This window comes from Acipenser ruthenus, chromosome 46 (assembly GCF_902713425.1).
Source record: "Acipenser ruthenus chromosome 46, fAciRut3.2 maternal haplotype, whole genome shotgun sequence".
Classification (NCBI taxonomy): Eukaryota; Metazoa; Chordata; class Actinopteri; order Acipenseriformes; family Acipenseridae; genus Acipenser; species Acipenser ruthenus.
Genome location: NC_081234.1, coordinates 9,832,744 through 9,851,252, shown reverse-complemented (window position 1 = coordinate 9,851,252; position 18,509 = coordinate 9,832,744).

Here is an 18,509-nt window from a genome sequence, read left to right as displayed (position 1 = left end):
CCGGTGTTCAGTGCTGGTACTCGTGAGATGTGACACGATCACAGTTCCAGTTGGATTGTGGTCACAGAGCCTGTGTTCAGTGAGATGTGTGAAAGCTAACACAGATTGCATGGTTTGAATGAGAGGCTTTACTGTATGGGCCTCCTAATCCTGCAGGTCCCCCTGCCCATGCATTGAAGGGGATTAAGTGCTAAATGAATGGGAAGTGCATCCATTACTGGCAGCTTGGTGGCTGTGCTGGTGGTGTGAGGCCTCACAGTGCCACTTAATTAGTTTACATTTGTTTAGGAGTCAATCCAGGGCGTTTGATGTGTATCTGAGGGCAAACTAGCCCAGAGATCAGCTCTTAATGGGGCTTTGCACTGGGGAGCACAGCAAACACAGTGTATATATCCAAGGGCAAAGAGTCAAGCATGCAGGCCTGTTTCTCTAAGCTCCTGATGGGGAGATGAGGATACATACACAGCACAGGATGTTTATTTTATTTCTATAAATGTATGTACATTCATCGTGCCGGCAGAGCCCTTTGAGTGTTTCCATGACTGTCCTGCGGGACGTGCTGCATTAGAAGTAAACAGGCCAGGATAGGAAGCCAGAGAAGAAGAATGCAATGCAAATCTCCCAGGCCCTTTGCTTCCTGATATATAAGGGTCCTAATCCATGCAAGCAATCTGTGTTTCAATCATTGATAGTTGTAGCTGTGATGGTTGCAGTAAAGCTTGTTTTAAGCACTCAGTAAAAAGGCTGCTTCACAATTAATGACACTTCTTTATAGTCATGATTTGCTCTTATTGACAACAATGTAAACCACCTTCATCATCATCATTATTATTATTATTATTATTATTATTATTATTATTATTATTATTATTATTATTATATTATTATTATTATTATTATTATTACACTCCTGTATTCAGCTCAAAAATAAATTAGATTAGTTTGCATAAAAGCAAAATAAAATACATATAAAAAAATGGGTAACACTTTACACTGTGTCGCTAAGTACTGTGTATTTATGTAGTTGTTACTTAGTAAATACATGTGCACTTACACTTAATTACAATGTCATTATGCATAGTTACAATGTACTTAATGTGTACATTTTTTGCACGATATAACCCAATCCTAACCCTAACCCTAACTCTATGCTTAACCCTTTTCTGATACAATACACGTTAAGTACATTGTAACCATGCATAATAACATTGTAATTATGTGTAAGTACACACGCATTTACTAAATAATGACTATGCAAATACATTGTAATTAGAGACGCTTAATATAAAGTGTTACTAAAATCTTCTCAGCACTTGTAGTATTCAACAGTTTAAATTATGATTAAATTATGAAGCCAAATGACTCCCTTCAGCTTGCAGCCTTATTTAATTTTTCGTTTTTAAAACAAAGGTTTTAAACAATGAAATTGAGTCAGAAGTGATATTGCGGCGCTACAGTGAGAAACTGCCAGGATGAGATGAATCACCCCAGGTCACGTGATTGCACCCACACATCATCCAATAAGAGTGCGGTCAGGCCGTGACAGCCAATCAGAGTCAGCACTCTGGGTGACAGTGATGGCTTGTCCTATCGCGGGATTTATGGTACGATTTGTCAGTCTAACCCTTAATGAGTTGGGAAGGCCAGCCCATAGATCTGGTCTCTATAATCTACCAGCAAAGAGATAAGCCGGCGGACATCCTTCGTTCCCTTCTCTCACAGAGACAGGCTGCTTCTCAGAGCTTCACAGGGGTGACACAATACACAGTCTATTAAAGGTATTAGGCCTAATTCACTAAGCACATGCTGGTAACGTAGTATTCAGACATTAATAACACATGTAATAACTACTAACTATCCATACCTACAGGGGTTATAACAGTGTAATTGAAGTGTAACAACCATGCCAGAGACATCCATCATTGCACATTCAAACGTAGACTTACTGTATCAGTAAAACAGAAAAGGTGGTGTCCATGAAGTACAACTGTATCAACAGTATGTACAGAATAGTACACAATAAAAGGTAAATTGGATACCTGGTATTTAAGATCTAGATGTCACCAGTACACAAATGTTTTTGGTACCCTGGTGAAGTATATTAAAATGACTGTTTTTCAGTATGTGGAATAACTTCTTGTGTTCTCACAATGTAAGTGTGACATGCAGTCTGACTGAGGATAATAAATATCCCCTGGGTCAGAGCCCTAAGAAAAGCTGAGGGAGACTGAGCTAAGCAGGAGGAAACTGACCATTTGGATGACCAGATCCAACCTGTCAGTAAATTTTAAAACCCTGTTTTGTGCACGTCCTTGCAAAAATAAGAAAGTTTGCATAATTGTATAAGTGGGACGGATTTTGTCCCTTGTACATTAAAGGGTTAAATGTATTCTGGCCTAGCAAATGTATCACCTCCATGCACCACAAACCAGCACAGAGTTCTTTATTAGCAGGACGGAGATTTTTCAAAGACTGAAAAAAAAGAAACATTAAGATGGAAGGTGTTTCTTTTTTCTTCCTTTACTGCAACGGCAAGAGCCATTTATACTTTGATAAGCTGCAAAACTTTGACCTTTTGTCCAAGAGACATGTTCAGCTGAAACGCCGCCACTGCCACCAGAAATGCACTTCAAACAGAATCTCGGAGGCCCGTTTCTTAAACAGTGATTAGATGAACAGTGATGCCACTGCTGTGACCTTCTCCAGTATCAAAGAGACAGGTTCTTGTAATGGGGCCGGTCAAACATAGACAGTCCGGGCTGGTGATGAAGAGACTTTCAAACTGACCAAAGAGGTGCAGTCATTAACATTTGAGACATGTCTTCTGCTTTACTTGTCCCCTTAATGGGTTGTTATACATGGAAAGGCTAAATAAGACAGATCTAGGTGGTGGAGACTGTGGGCAGAAGCTACTTCCAAACATTGAAAGTTTTAAGTGACGAACACAGAACAAGAGATGCTGCAGCCATGAACGAAACTTGGAGAAAAACAAAAATCTACCACCAAAGTACCTGTGAGAAACCAGAGTCATGTCTGTAATAATGTACAATCTACTGCGCTCTCGTGGGTTTGCAGTGTCACGGGAACACCTTGATAAAATGGCAGCCCTATTGTATAAAACAAGGTGCACGTCCCATGAATCCAGTTACAAGGTAGCACAATGCCATTCCACCAGCACTGTCTCTCTGGTGCTAACAAACACTCTCTTAAACATGCCTCCCAGCTATAGTCTTATAAAACAGGGGGTGCAGTAGTGTTACTGATGTGTCAGTATTTGTGGGCTGCAGTGCAGGCGGCAGTCATCCAGATGCTAAGTTCTCTGAGCTTTTCTTTTCTTCAGCAGGAGTTTGCAGCTCTTGTATTCCAGTCACATTCTCCTGCATGCTTGTCATTCAGAGCGCCTGCTTTCCAATGGCACATCGTAACCTCCTGCCTCTGGCTTTTATTATTAAATACCCTTGACTCCAGAGGAATGCACAATTGGTCATTACCTTGCCAGGATCCAGCCTGTTGCCGGTAGCTTTGATAATCTGTCTCTCCTCTTTTGTTAACGATCCTTGGATGATTAATTTTCTTTAATTATGATAATTAATAACCACTAGCCACCACGTCTCTTCTCTCCCAGACCCTCCGCACGTGGCCCTGTGGCTTCTGTTCGTCTGTTCATTCGTTACACATTGGTTCTCTGCCAAATGATCACATTCAGCAAGGTAATTAGTTTGTTTTGTTTTTTCAGTCTGTGTCCATATGGAACAATAACTACAGTACTGCAGCATACAGTTAGGTATAAAAAGTATTGGCTCAGCAACAATTTTTCAAGTCATATTATATAGTGTAGTATGCAAAAAAGGTGATTATATCGTTGTGTTTTATTACATAAAAGATTTGCTTAATGTTCTGTTTTATGAAAAGATAAAATAATCAAAATGCACAACAGCACCCGACATGAATTCTGTATGTGCATTCATTTGCAGTCTGTATTCATACATTTTGGATTCATTTTATGATTATATTCATTATTTTAGAAAGATGCATTTGCTTCATTTGATTATTTTGGCATTGTTAGTCAGTTAATTAGAGATTTTGTGTGAATGCCATAACCAAGTTAACCAAGCCAATCTCTTGATAATAATGTAACTGTGACATACGTATGGATGTGTGCTGGACAGATGCCTTCCCTATATCCTCTTACCGGGCCCCCGTGGGTTAGAGAGGCAGTTCTATCACTGAGCCACACAGAGCAGCTCAGTGAAAGAACCCACCTAACGGCATGCTCCATTCCGCTACCCCTGAGCAACTCAGAGCCACAGAGCAGATTTCATTGCTCAGTTACTTAACACCCCCAGAATCACCACTGTTTCTCCTCATCGCAGATCCTACCGGCAAGGCTGGACAATAGTTAGGGGACAGTTTGCCTGAGGCAGGATAGCTGACTTTTGAATTTGGGGTAGTTTGAGAGAGAGGGGTTTAGAATGGATCCCATTAACTTTGGGTTATTTGGGGAACTGCCAGAGCATAGGCCTGGTCTACTAGGAGATATACAGTATAGAGGGACTGACTGGAACCCTGCTGTTGTCAGGTTAGATCTCCCTTAGGCCTATACTGGGACTGTGCAGCTATACTTATCAGCAGCACAAGGCCTTTCTCTCTCTGCTTGGCTTCTGTGATCTGTTAAGATCAGGAACTGTTACAGTCTCAAACATCAGAACTCAGTGTGATCCCTCTTTTTGAACTCCTTTGAGTCCATTAAACAAGGTCATGGTGCTATGGATTTGGCATCTTTTCAGATTGGCTTCAGAGTTCATGTAGCAGCCTGGAATGATCAAAGTCCTGGAGTGTGTCTGCATTGTCTGTGACTGATTCTGTGCTAGTTTCTCAGTGTCTCCTTCACTCTTCCACTGAAACCTCTGACAAGCCTTTCATGTAAGAGAGACAAACACAAGGTTCCTTTGAATGTAAATGAAATGAAATGAACAGAAACACCGATTGATTTCACAGGTACAGGTTTCTGGAGATGTGTTGTTTCACCGATATTTCTACTAGAGTCTGGGTGGCGCAGTGCAGACCACAGTGCCACAATCATATGTGTTTAGAAATGGTTGACCATTGTGATAATCAGTGGTCAAAGGTACCATGACTGGACCACGGTCAATCCTAGTTCCCCAAGAAAATACTAATACAAAGATTCAAGCTGTGCTGGTTAAGTCTTCCGCAGGTTATTTGTAATTTACATATCAGACCTATAATTTTGACAGCATATTAATGACTCTCAAGAGACAGTAAAGTCAAAGGCACAGAGAGGGTTAGTGAAAATCAGGGATTTTATTTTTGCTTTACATTTCTTTCATTTCTTTCATTTCTCTCTCTCTCTCTCTCTCTCTCTCTCTCTCTCTCTCTCTCTCTCTCTCTCTCTCTCTCTCTGCAGAACTCTTTTCTCCCTTGGACTGTTGCTGACAGTTTCTGGTGGCGATGAATCTCAATCAGGTTACCAGGGTAGTTAGCCAATCAGATTGCAAGTTGTCAAACCAGAGCCTTATAACAGGTATTATATGCCTCAGAACCCTGGTACTCCATTGATGAAATAGCCAATTCCGGGCCCATTAGTCTATAACAATAGAGCTGGAATTGTAAAGGAAAATGCAGTTGTATGAGAGGCTTGGGACAATGGACTGTGTAATTCTAGAGTCATTATCAAACACAGACGGAATGTTCTGCCTGAGGTCTCTACGCAGCCACTTTGCTCCGACACACAGACTGAAACCAAGGGCTTTCTATTCCATATGCAGTGCTGGGGGAGACTGCAATGTTGCTGCTGTTGTTTACTGATAATAACAGAGAGAGAGAGAGAGAGAGAGAGAGAGAGAGAGAGAGAGAGAGAGAGAGAACAGTCAGAGAACAGTCAGAGTCAGTCTGAAGCAGTTTAAAAGGAGGCCAGGGCAGGAGGGGCTTTTTGAGTAACAAGGCTCAGCTGCTTGCCTGTGCACTTTGTTCACCAGCATCTGTTTCAATATAGAATTTGAAAGACGTCTTTCAGTTACAGTCTACCCTCGGCTATCTGACTATACACATCAATTATACTGTATGGTACACACAAATATACTTCATAATGGCAAGGGACCTGCACCAATAAAGTGTGCAGTGCATGAATTCGGACGTCTGTCACTTTCAGTTCACCATCACCTTGACCTGCAGCAGTCAGGTAGCTGAGCAGGGCCTGTATAAAATCAACAAGTCGGCGTCTTCATTACATTGCCTGGGACTCTCTCATGATACCGCACAGGCTCCTGGTTTTGATTTGATTCGTCACTGGCACAGTTTCATTCTGAAAGGAAAGAACATGAATAACAATTCAAAATCAAATGATAAACAACCCCAAGCTCCTTACAAGCCCCTGGATGACATGCCTGTGCTGCTTATTTCTGTTTTAGTTAACTTTATGAAAGCACTGTGCCAGTGGCAATTTGGAGTAAAGAGCTCTGAGAATCTAGTCATATACGTAACAACAGGCTCTGAGCACTGCAGTATAAAAATACATACCCATTCACATATTATGCAAGGCAGTCAGCACAGGGCTGCGTGTGACGCATTTTGTTACTGAGCAGCATCTGTTGACGTACAGTACCAGCTAGAATCCGGAACTGAATGCACATTTGTAACAGCCATTTCCGTGAGTCTGTGTTGGGTTTATTGTACAAATCATCAACAGCATTTGTTATGGGCTAAAGTGATTATGCCTTTGTTGTACAGCTCTTGTATAAAAGCGGACGCTTCTTATGTAAATAACTATGATTGAAAGAGATGGCTTCTGTTTTTCACAACACGCTGTGAGATCATGGAATCAGATACCAGTGATGTTGCGCTCCAGATTGTGACTGAGATTCTTACCAGTCTCAAGGTTTATAAATAAAGATATTGCACCAGCGAGAGTGTAATTTACCCCCACGGCAGACATGCACGGCTCTGCGCACATTAAGCAGGTTTTCTGCTTGTCAGGGGAAGCATGCTTGAAATAACTTACAAATTCTCACTCTGAGCAATCTTAATTAGCATAACAGAAGCACAACCTTATTTATTACATGTCTGGTTAGTCACGGTCTCTCTAGAAGGCTGATGAATGAGACGCTCCGTTCCCTCCGTTCTGTAAAATGAGAAGCCTGTTGGACTTTGTGAACTGTCTTGACATTCAAGAGAGGTCTGAACTTACCATTAAAAACACAGTACAAAAATAGATCTAATAATTACAGAGAGGGCACAGAGAGTTACACACAGCACACACGCGGAGGATGGCTGCTCTGCCACACTAATCCTTTGTGTGTTTTGTCTGGGCAAACGATGCCACTGCAAAGTAAGGCTGTCACCTGGAGTGTCTTGGCCCTGGATTTCACAGCACTAGCGTGAAGGACCTCTGGAATGCTATGGGAAAGGAAGCAGCGCGTGGAATTTCACTTACCCAGCTCCATAAAGAGGCTCTTATTTTAAACGCTTTCTGCTATTGCAGCTTCGAGAGTTTCCACGGGGAATTCCTATTTGTTTTGTTGTTTTTCAGAAGAGGGGTCTGAATTGCCAACCAAACTCAGCAGTAAAATCCAACCACCAGTGTAGATGGTCTGAACTCACCCGGTACTGTTACATATTTTATTAAGTCTTGTATTGATCGTGGATTCATGGAGCCACACTCCTCAACCAATCAAAGTGACAGCTTTCTGGAGATTCCAGAACATCTTCTTTTGTTACAGGTGTCCCTCCAGCCCCCGTCCCTGTATGCATGGCAGACTCAAGGCATGGATAAAAGCATGTACTGTGCACTGTATGAAACAAGAAGACACTCTTACACCATTAGAGACAGGCTCAGCTACACATATTAACTTATTACCTTACCAGGTTGCAGCTATAGTTTCATACAGTCTATAATAGTTACATTTTGTCAGAATCAAATGTTACAGGCGGTAGCCCTCTGCATTACTCTGTACTACTTTTTGCCTTATAACAGTACTGTCATTTTATTGGATATTCATAATAAACAGATTGGCATATTATCTGATTAACAGTAATTCGTTTAATTAACACAACAATGTTTGGTTTCTTTTAACAGAGAACCTGAATGCTTTATTGAGGTGATGTGTGTGTTTTTTTCTGATCTCATAACAGAGCCTAATCACACTTCGTCTGAAACATTCATGCAATCGATTTTGCTTTTGCACACAGACTCGAGAGGGAGAAATTAACCTTTGGCTCTCTAATCCCCCATTCTCTGACAACAAAACTGATCAGTCCTGTGATCTTACAGGATCTGGCCTTGACTAGAATGTACTTTCACAATGAAAACAGGCCCTGTATTGACTTCAGGTAGACAGGCACACCACTCATAAATAAACCAACACTACTGGTACAGAAAAGCCAGAATGCTTTACTTTATACAAAGCTGCTCCGTTGTGGGATCCTATGGATTATCCAACCCTGAGGCGTGTCGCTGCTATGCTATCATTCTAGGGCAAGGGTAATGTCCCTTTGCTGAATGCTATAGTCTAATCCATAGATTTCTCATGGACCTCCTATGGCTCTTTTCATTTACACAAAAAATATCTCATTCAAGGCTTTTATTGGTTTTAAATGGACTTCAAGGGCAATCTGTTGTCTTTGGTACATACGAGTACTGTCAGACATCCCAAAGCTGTGCATTTTGCAGTCAGTTTAAATCTTCTCTTTTTCTGCTCTGCACTGTGGGCAGTTGGGGTTGGGTTGCCCACAGCAGTAGTTTTATTCTGCATCTGTCTCTCATTATTCCACCAGGGGTCTGTGACGGTGCAGAGAGTGAACTGTCTGTGTGTTTGCAGCATACTTGTTGAACTAAAGACTATAGGAGCCAGTGCTATGCCATGCAAAGCAGAGGCAAGCCCATAATCCCTTCCACTGGTACAGGATCACTTGCAGCTCCAGTCTCACTGAGTAACTGTTCTGGAAACTCAAGTGCAATTAGAGTGTTCATTAAGCCATCGGGATTTATTTATTTTGGTAGACTTTTGAGATATCATTTTGTATTTTCTTTGATTACATATTGTTGGATAAAATATCTAAATGATGTTCATATATATATATATATATATATATATATATATATATATATATATATATATATATATAGGGCCGTAGCTCAACATTTAATAAGCAGATTGAAAATAAATAAATACATTTCAAACAAGAAAACTCCCTGAAGACATATCAACCATCTCCCAAAGAGCAGAATGAATATCCATGAGCATCCTGCTTCCTGGCTGGAATACGCTGGGCTGCTGACCAGCTTAGAAATGATTTATTTAGACTTCAGTGTAATTAGCTGAGGAGCAACTTTAAAACCAGGAGCTTAACAGTAAATGAAAAATGTAAATAGAAGCATGCGCTGAATTACAAATAATAGCTTCACAGAGTAGGAATTACTTTACATGACGAGAAAGAGGTCTCCATCGGGATTGAGGCTGTGTGTGTGTGTACGTGTGTGTGTGTGAGAGGATGTCACTCCAACCTCAGCATGACCAGAAACATCAACAAATACAACACTGTTTATCACAGCACAGAGATCTGAAAATCACAAAACAACAAAGAGGATCTTCAAATAAATGCATACAACCATGGCCAAAAGTTTTGCATCACCCTATAAAATTAACTCGTTTTGCTTTATAAAGTTTAATGAAACCTGCTGAATAATGTTACGTTAACATTTTGAATTACACACCGCTTTGTAGTTTTCCATATACTTAAAACGGACACAAACTCAAAAATGTAACATTTCAAAATCTAACATGAAATACTGTACTACATATGGCAGGCATTTCATGATGTTAAATAAATTATCTAAATTATGTTCATCTATATTTTTTTAAAGTTCAATCCTAAAATGGTCGGTGATGCAACACTTTTGTCCATAGCTGTAGACTAGGATTGTGGACAAAGATTTGTCTGCTTCCGTGGTTTAACCTCCTCTCAGGGACAGAGGTCAGAATGCATTGAGGCAGTGTGTCACACAACACTGTTTGTTCCACAGGGGATCTGGCACTGGCTCTCACCCACACTCTCTTTTATCTGAATGGATCCTTTTATCTGACATGCTTGTAACATACCTCCCTCCCATATAAAAATAGAAATGATTGCTGTTTAACGAGAGGCAATATCAAAAGCATTGGTACTCTACTCTAGGAATTAAGGGCTGGTAATCACTGAGGAATAGTCACTTGGACCCATTCCCTTGACAACCCGTGGGTAGCTCTTCAGCTATATTTTGGTGTGTTTAATAAGGCTGTCTTACCCATCAGCGCTGGTGCAGAGAGAGAGGCAGGGTGGAGGGAGGGTGTTGTTGCTGTGAGATCATTCTGGGCTCCCATCCAAAAACCTGTCCGCAACTCATTGCAGGAGAGGCGCAGAAGGAGCAGTGATTGGCACCCATCTCAAATGAAGCTGCCATGAAGAAATTGATTAAAGGAAGATAAAAACAAGAGGGAGAGAGAGCGAGAGCGAGAGAGAGAGCGAGAGAGATCAGGGAAATTAGCTGGAAGACTAAAGCCAATTAAAGTGACAGACTGGATCTCTGTGTCTCTCTTTTTTCTTTTTTTTTGTATCTTCTTAAAAGGGTTGTTCTTTGAACAAAGACAAGGGAACTGTTGCTATTAAGATGTCCCTGAACATTATTACATACAGCATTCCAATAAGAATAGATATTAAGAGACCCCCCCCCCCCCCTGCGCTCATTAGAGATCCCTTTAAACCACATTCCACTTGAAGCAACAGAGCCCTGATTCCAGCCTTCCTGGCAGATTCAGAGAACACTGGCAATAACTCAATACTGGAGAACCCGGAATAACTCGGAATGATTGCAAACATCTTAGATAGTAAGGGACACATAGAAAGCATTCAAAATGCCATCTGAAGCTACTTTCTCTTTAATTAGGGCTCAACTGGATTTTACTCATTTTAGCCTTAAGGTGAAATTCGTTGTGTGGCATAGACTGTAATGATTTTGGATGTGAAGTGTAACCGGTCTGTATAGATTTTCCTGTGAGGTCTTTGGTCCCCGACCCCTCACTGAAGGGTAGCGAGGAGACGATCATTAAATGGACATCACTGCTCAAGACAAAGTCCTAAATGTAAACAGATAATCGGAAGGCTTTTACAAGGCAGGCAATGAGTGGGTTTACTGCGACAGCACACTCAGACCACGAGTCTATTAAAAGAGTATCATTAAAACACTTCACAAGCTCGTAAATCTATTCTAACACTCTCGTGCAAGCTTCTTGGAAACAAAACAAGACAAAATGAACTGCCAGCAGCACCTCGTCTTGGGACAGCAGAGCTGGATTTATTCAAGATGTTAGACAAACTGGGAACCCTACTCACAAACTAATAACATTACTGCACATGCATCCTACTCACAAACTAATAACATTACTGTACATGCACCCTACTCACAAACTAATAACATTACTGCACATGCACCCTACTCACAAACTAATAACATTACTGTACATGCACCCTACTTACAAACTAATAACATTACTGTACATGCACCCTACTCACAAACTAATAACATTACTGTACATGCACCCTACTCACAAACTAATAACATTACTGTACATGCACCCTACTCACAAACTAATAACATTACTGTACATGCACCCTACTCAAACTAGTAGCTCTACTGTAGTTATAGCAATCATGAATTTTCATTTTAAAACATGATATCTAGTACAACACTGGGTGAAAGGAAATGTCTGTTTCCATTTAAAACCACTGTGAGGTCTATTGAAAAAAAAAATATTTCAATATTTTTTATACATTTTTTTGGATTTAGTGCAATGCAGGAGAAAGAGAAATCTATTTTAGGACTCTGACATTTCAGAGTTATATTCCTTGTTATCCAGGGCAGAATATCTAGTAAACTGTATGTAAACTACGAATACAATGTCATGAATCCCACTTTAAATACAGTGTGCGAGTATTTATCCTTGTCTAATTCATTTGCTGTCAGAACCAGATGACGCTCAGATGAATTTCTGAGGTTACCTTTATCACATACAATTCCTGTGTGTTTCACACCACCAGAGTATGGGACAGGATTCCTTTGTTCATAAAGACAATAAATCCCTCCCAGGCTATTCGAAGCAGCTTGAGAAGATCTGTGTTCATTACAGCTTACTGTTTGTAAATATCCTTCCTGTGCACTGCATCTGCATCATATCTCTACACTGAGCGCTGCACTGTAGGCTTGTAAAGACTGATTTGAGTTGACACCATCTTGTGCTCTAAATACATTTTAAATTACTAGCTGATACATACAGTTATGTGAGTTTTTTTTCCTTTGGAAGGCTGCCAAAGACAAGTATACCCTAGACACTTGTGCTTAATTTTTTAAAGAAAGAAAAAACACATTGGCATACCAATGGTATCAGAATGGCATACGGCATAAGGCTGCTTTCTTGCTGTTCCATATCAGTATGTGCTATTGTACCAGGACGATCATCTGTTGCGTTGTCATTGTGGGTTCTGCTTCAGAGCAGTGTCTCGAATTACTGTGTGTTTACATCATAGCTGCTTAGTAACTACATGTGCACTTACACATAGTTACAATGTTATTATGCATAGTTACAGTGTACTTAATCTGTAAATCTTTTTGCCAGATAAAACCCTGTCCCTAAACCTAACCCTAACCCTGTGTTACTTACATATATTGTGCAAAAAGATTTACACATGAAGTACATTGCAACTGTGCATAATAACTCTGTAATTACGCATGTATTTACTCAGTAGCTACGATGTAAAAACATACAGTAATTCGTTTCTCAGACTCCTGTGCCCAGACACCCCCAGTGTTGCAGTCGGCTGCAGTTCTTGATATTGATGTGTTTGATTCTCGGCTGTGATCCTTCACACTCTCTGTCCCTCCCTGAGGTTGCATGTTTCTGAATTGTTAACGTTATTAATGACCCTTTCTCTTAGCCAGTCCAGTCGGATTTGATTTGTTCTGTCAGTGTGGCACCGGTGGATTTATGCTCCTGTGGATGCTGGCTTAGTGCACAGCTTGTTTTTCTGATATAGATCAGGACACCAGCAGTAGGGGTCTGGCAAATCCATTTTCGTATAGGCAGTCTCTGAGGGCATGGCGTGCTCTAGACTGGATTGTGTTTCAGTTTCCAAACACAGCACTCTGAAACACCCCTTTCACATCAACAGCCTTGTTCCAAGAATCACCACTCATCGTGACATGGGGCCCTCGTGCTCATGAAGATATCGTCACCTCGCTGATCCACACGGCTCTTTCATTCTGCGTGATATACTGATAGGTGCACTTCTACAGGGCCGTGCATCTCACGAAGAGACGGGCCAGTGTAACACAACACAAAGGAAGCTGATGAGTACACTGACGCCTGGGAAGCAGCTTTTAAATTTTCAACCATAAAGAGATAACAGCAAACAACCAGCGATTATAATTATTTGAATAATACAATCACAGAAAAAGAGAGATAATTAAATACAATATATAAAAAATTAAACCCAAAGTCAAGCTCATGGGAACAGGAACATATTTATAAAGGATTAGTCCAGCTCCTCAAGAGGCTAATGCTTTATTTTGAGTGGCTGAAATAAGTAGTTAACTGATAAGCAATTACCCTTTTATTGAAGTTCAGTTCCATGTCAATATATAGTCAATAAATAAATGTATTTATCATTATTATTCCAAAACTCAAACAAAAAGTTACCCAAAATGTCTCTGTCATTTAAACAGTGATAAAGGCATTCTCATCAAAATCATTTCCTACAAAACTTTTATATATGTGAACCATATGTACAAATATGAATGCCAATCCTTCTTTAATAATATGCACATCATAAAACAGTAAAACATCTGCTGCATATTGAGACAAGCTGCTTCCATGAAGTCACAGATCTGTGCACGAATGATCCACCGTGCTACAGAGGTGACCTTAGCCCTGCTGTCTTGGAAAACATCTCGAGAAACTCTCAGAGACGAAAGAGGATCAATTTACTAATCAAACATCAATCTGGCAAGCGGTTAACGCACACTGAGACAATCAGAGCGCTCAATCAATTATCTTAGTGAGCGCTGGAGGAACGCGGACAGGTGCGCACTGCACTGAGAGAAAGAGAGAGAGCTCTAATCAACCAAGCAGTATTAATGATGTTATCTGTGTTATTGGAACATATGCTTCTAAATTGAAGCACATTGCGATACAAGAACACAGCAGTCTTTAGTTTTTTTTTCAGGATTTTCTTTCTTTGGCATTTCTCCACTGTTTCAATGCGTTTTTAATGAGCTTTATAGGGCTCCCACTGAAATGTTCAACTGCTTTTTATAAACCTTTTAATGGGGAAGTGATAGGACCACTGATTTCAGAAAACAGCTTGTGTTATAATATAGCAGTGAACAAGATGTAGCAATCATGCATGGGAAAATGGAAAGCAGCAGCTCTCGTTCAGGCAGCGGGAATGGATTTTGCAACACATAAGAGTCATGGAAAATAGAACATACTTGCTGGATTTAAAGCTGACAAGCTCTTTCTCGCACCCCGATTTGAATGCTGTGGTTTAGCTGAGGACAGCTGAGGCTCCAGCTCTCCTGATGGACGCATTTGTTAGTGTGAAGCACCTCCGAACTGCTTGCTGTCATTTTGCCAGGTATCCTTTAATGACCCTTCTCAAAGTTACCCTGGTGAATTTGCTGGGTAATGTAGCATTTTCCAAAGGTATACTATAGTACTCCTGGTTTTACAACCTTACTAATAGCTGATCTTTACACCTTATTTCCCAGTTCATACAAGAATTCCACCTGAATCTCTGCCCCATGGTGGCACCACCCTAAACGTTTGACCTTGTGACTTTTCTCCTGCTGGTGTTTGCCTCTGATTGGTTTCTCTGTGTTTTAAGACACCTTGCTTTGCATGTATCAAGCTAAAGCCTTTATGAAGGAAAGCCATGATGTACTATACGTATAAGATGTGTGTCAGTTGTTTTGGACAATTCTGTTTTTCACACGTGCAGAAAACAAATAAAATCCTTCATCTTCTAACGTATTCCCAAAGACGTCCAGCTGGAGTGGAAATCTGTTTGCATGGCTGGTGCTAAAGTTTACAGTATGCAGAAATGCAAAGAGCTGTGGAAGGAGTTTGACGCTTGATTCGGGTGATAATTATCCACCTAGCCAATCTGTTGCATGTGTGAGGTGGGGGGGGGGGGGGGGGGGAGTCGTTTCTGTGTGTGGGGGGGGGGGGGGTCGTTTCTGTGTGTGCGTGGGGGGGTGTTGTTCTGTGTGTGCATGAGCTTGTCTCTGTGTATCTGAGTCTAGTGTGTGTGTGTTTATTAGTATTATTCCAACATTGCATTTATTTATTTTATTTTTTATTCATAGATACATGATCAGTTTCCTGCTTAAGAGTTTGTCTCCTGAAGTGAAGCATTGGATCCCAGGTCTGTGTGACTGTGTGCATATTCTACTTGGTGTATATAAGTCTGTGTGTGGGGGGGGGGGGGGGGGTCTCACTTTATAAGAAAACCATGAAAACACCTCCAGGTGAGAGCCAGCTTCATCACGCCCTTTCAAACTGTGTGGAGTGGAGAACAGAACATAGCAAGGTGTGATGTTTCACGGGTGTTCAGCTGGAGAGATAGAACGGGTTTTTATTCCACACTGTCCATCCAATTGTATTGGGTTGAGCGGTAGGTGAAGATTAGGCTGGGGTTTAAAGAGAATGTTTTTCTTATTGAATACAGTGTTTAAGAGCAACGGGGGGGGGCACGTCATGTTTTTCATTGTCTACTTCAGAAGGGTTTTATGGGCTGTGGTTTGTTGTTAATAAAGATATGATGCTGTCCTTTTAGAATTACGTTTTTATTATTATTATGTTAAGAATCCAGTAATAACAATGTCATTACAAACACATTATTCAGTGATACAGTCAAGTTGTCAAACTGTAGTAGTGGCACAATTCTATTGACAATGTCCTGAAAGAAAGAAAGAAAGAAAGAAAGAAAGAAAGAAAGAAAGAAAGAAAGAAAGAAAGAAAGAACACAGTTTCTTTTATATCCTCTTTATAAAAGCTGGTAGATCAATCCTATACAGTGAAATAACTGCCGGTTTTGCAACACACATTCATCAGCAGCAAGGCTGAATGAGTTATTCAGCATTCAAATGAAACTGTCTGATTCATCTGAATGTTAGACAGAGGCATTCCATCTGGAAGGAAGGTGTTGGATGTTATTCGCTGGAGTTTCTATTTAATGTGTTCTCCTTTTGTGATTTGCACAGCAATGTCTGTCTGTTTCTATGCAGTCTCACTCTGCTCCTTTTACGGTTTTCACCATAATAAATAATGCAGCAGTTCCTTGGTAAATGCCATGCAACCCCCCAGGACACCATTAAAACAGGGTGATTTGCACCTCAAAGGTTAATTTCTAGTAAAACGTTTGAATAAATACTATGCAAACATTAAAACTGCCACTGTATAACATACGCTGATAAGCTGCTTATCTGATTTCATATATTTAAGACCTAGTTCAGGGGTTAGGGTTAACCTAGTTTCGAATGCACTCTCTCACCATCTTTCCATCTCCTTGGCTCTCTCTTTCATCTTTTTCATCATCTATCTCTTCTCTTGCTCTCCCTCATGTCCCTATTTCTTCTCTCGCTATCCCTTTCTCCCCTCTCTGTCATCTCTCCCTTCCCCATCTATCTCTTCTCCCTTCTCCTCTTTCTCTCCCTTTCTCCCCTCTCTCTAGTCATCTCTCCCTCTCCTTGTCTCTCTCTTCTCTTTTCCTCTCTCTCCCTTTCTCCCCTCTCTCTAGTCATCACTCCCTCTCCCTGTTTCTCCTCTTCTCCTCACTCTCCCTTTCTCCCCTCTCTCTAGTCATCACTCCCTCTCCCTGTCTCTCTTCTCTTCTCCTCTCTCCCTTTATCCCCTCTCTCTAGTCATCTCTCCCTCTCCCTGTCTCTCTCCCACTCCTTGCTCACTCATACATTCCAGTGCAGCACCAAGGGAGCACTCTAAGTGGGCCCATTGTGCTCCTGCTAAAGACATCAATGAGTCTTTGGAGAGAAATTAAAGCAGGCTCGCTCCCATGCATCGGTAATGGGGAGCTCTGTTTCCAGCTGCTGCTGTGAGGAGCCAGAAGGAAGGAGCTGGAAAGCCATCCAGAGAGATTCAACCCAAGTTCAGTGAGCTCTCAGGCTTGGAGGTGCAAACAAATCAAATCTAATAGTCCTCTGCTTTAAATCCTGTCAGTGATCATGACGGCCGCCATGTTCATGATCAAATAAAGGCTGTAGTCGTGTGTACGGTACTAAACAGACCCACATAATTTCTTAAACGTTAATTTAGAGGGAACAATTATTTATCCCCTGTTTTCCAGTTTTGCTTCTTCACCGCATTAAACCAGAACTTAAGGTTCATCTCATGATCTCTAAATGTGGCGACTCTACAAAGCCAGCATGTGAACCTGCACTCCCCTGACTGTGACCCTGCACACAAACCAGATGGGTCTTTACCAGGGGAGGTCCTCAGAGACCTCCTATAGAATGAACTTGTTTTGCTTCATAAAGTCGAATGCAACCTGCTGAATAATGTTACATTAACATGCGTTTAACATCTCAAAAATGCTGTTCATTGGATTTCATTCCCCTTTGAACTGAGACACAACTTGGTTACAGTCAAGAGCAATTGAATTGTCTGTGGACTATCTGAAGCAGTGCTGGTTTCCAGGTGTCCTGTGTGTGGTAGATTGGAGGCTGCTTGTTCAGTGTAGCCCTGGGCAGAGTTAAAGGGTAAAGGGGCTGCTGCTGCACGCAGTGACTTCACAGGGATAGAGAATTACTCTGATGTGTCTACAAGGAGAGCTGCCTGTGCTGCTGCTGCACAGAAATGTTCTGCCTCTGGCTCGAAGTTATCATTTTATTCTCTAGCACATCAGGCATAAAGAAGCTTTATTTAGCAGGTTTGAAAATTGCTTGGGGGGGGAGGGGCGTGGATACTGGCAAAGCTGACGTGAGCCTAATTCTCTCAGGAATCGTTTCAAATTTATTGTGTGCTGGCAAAGGTTGTTTTAAAAGAAGACTCAAGCACCGTTTCTGTAATTTAATACAGCTCATTACAATGCATATGTTGCAAGTGTCCAGTAGAGGCCAGTCCAGGAGTTGGGATGAAGTCACCAGAGGCACAGGCACTCGGCTGGGTCTCAGGGCAGCTTAACATTGGACCTGGAGGAAACTGTTCATACACAGGAATAATATTTATTTACTTTTTAATGCTGGTGTTTGTGAATTAATGAGGAACGAAAGCACAGCTCCAGTCAGGCAGAGAGAGAGGGAGAAGGAGAGGGAGAGATGGGGAGAGAGATAGAGGGGGAAGGAGGGAGAGAGAGAGAGTGGGAGGGAGGGAGAGAGAGAGCGAGGGAAGGAGAGAGAGGGGGAGAGGGAGAGAGAGAGAGGGAGGGAGATTTTCCATGCACTGCAC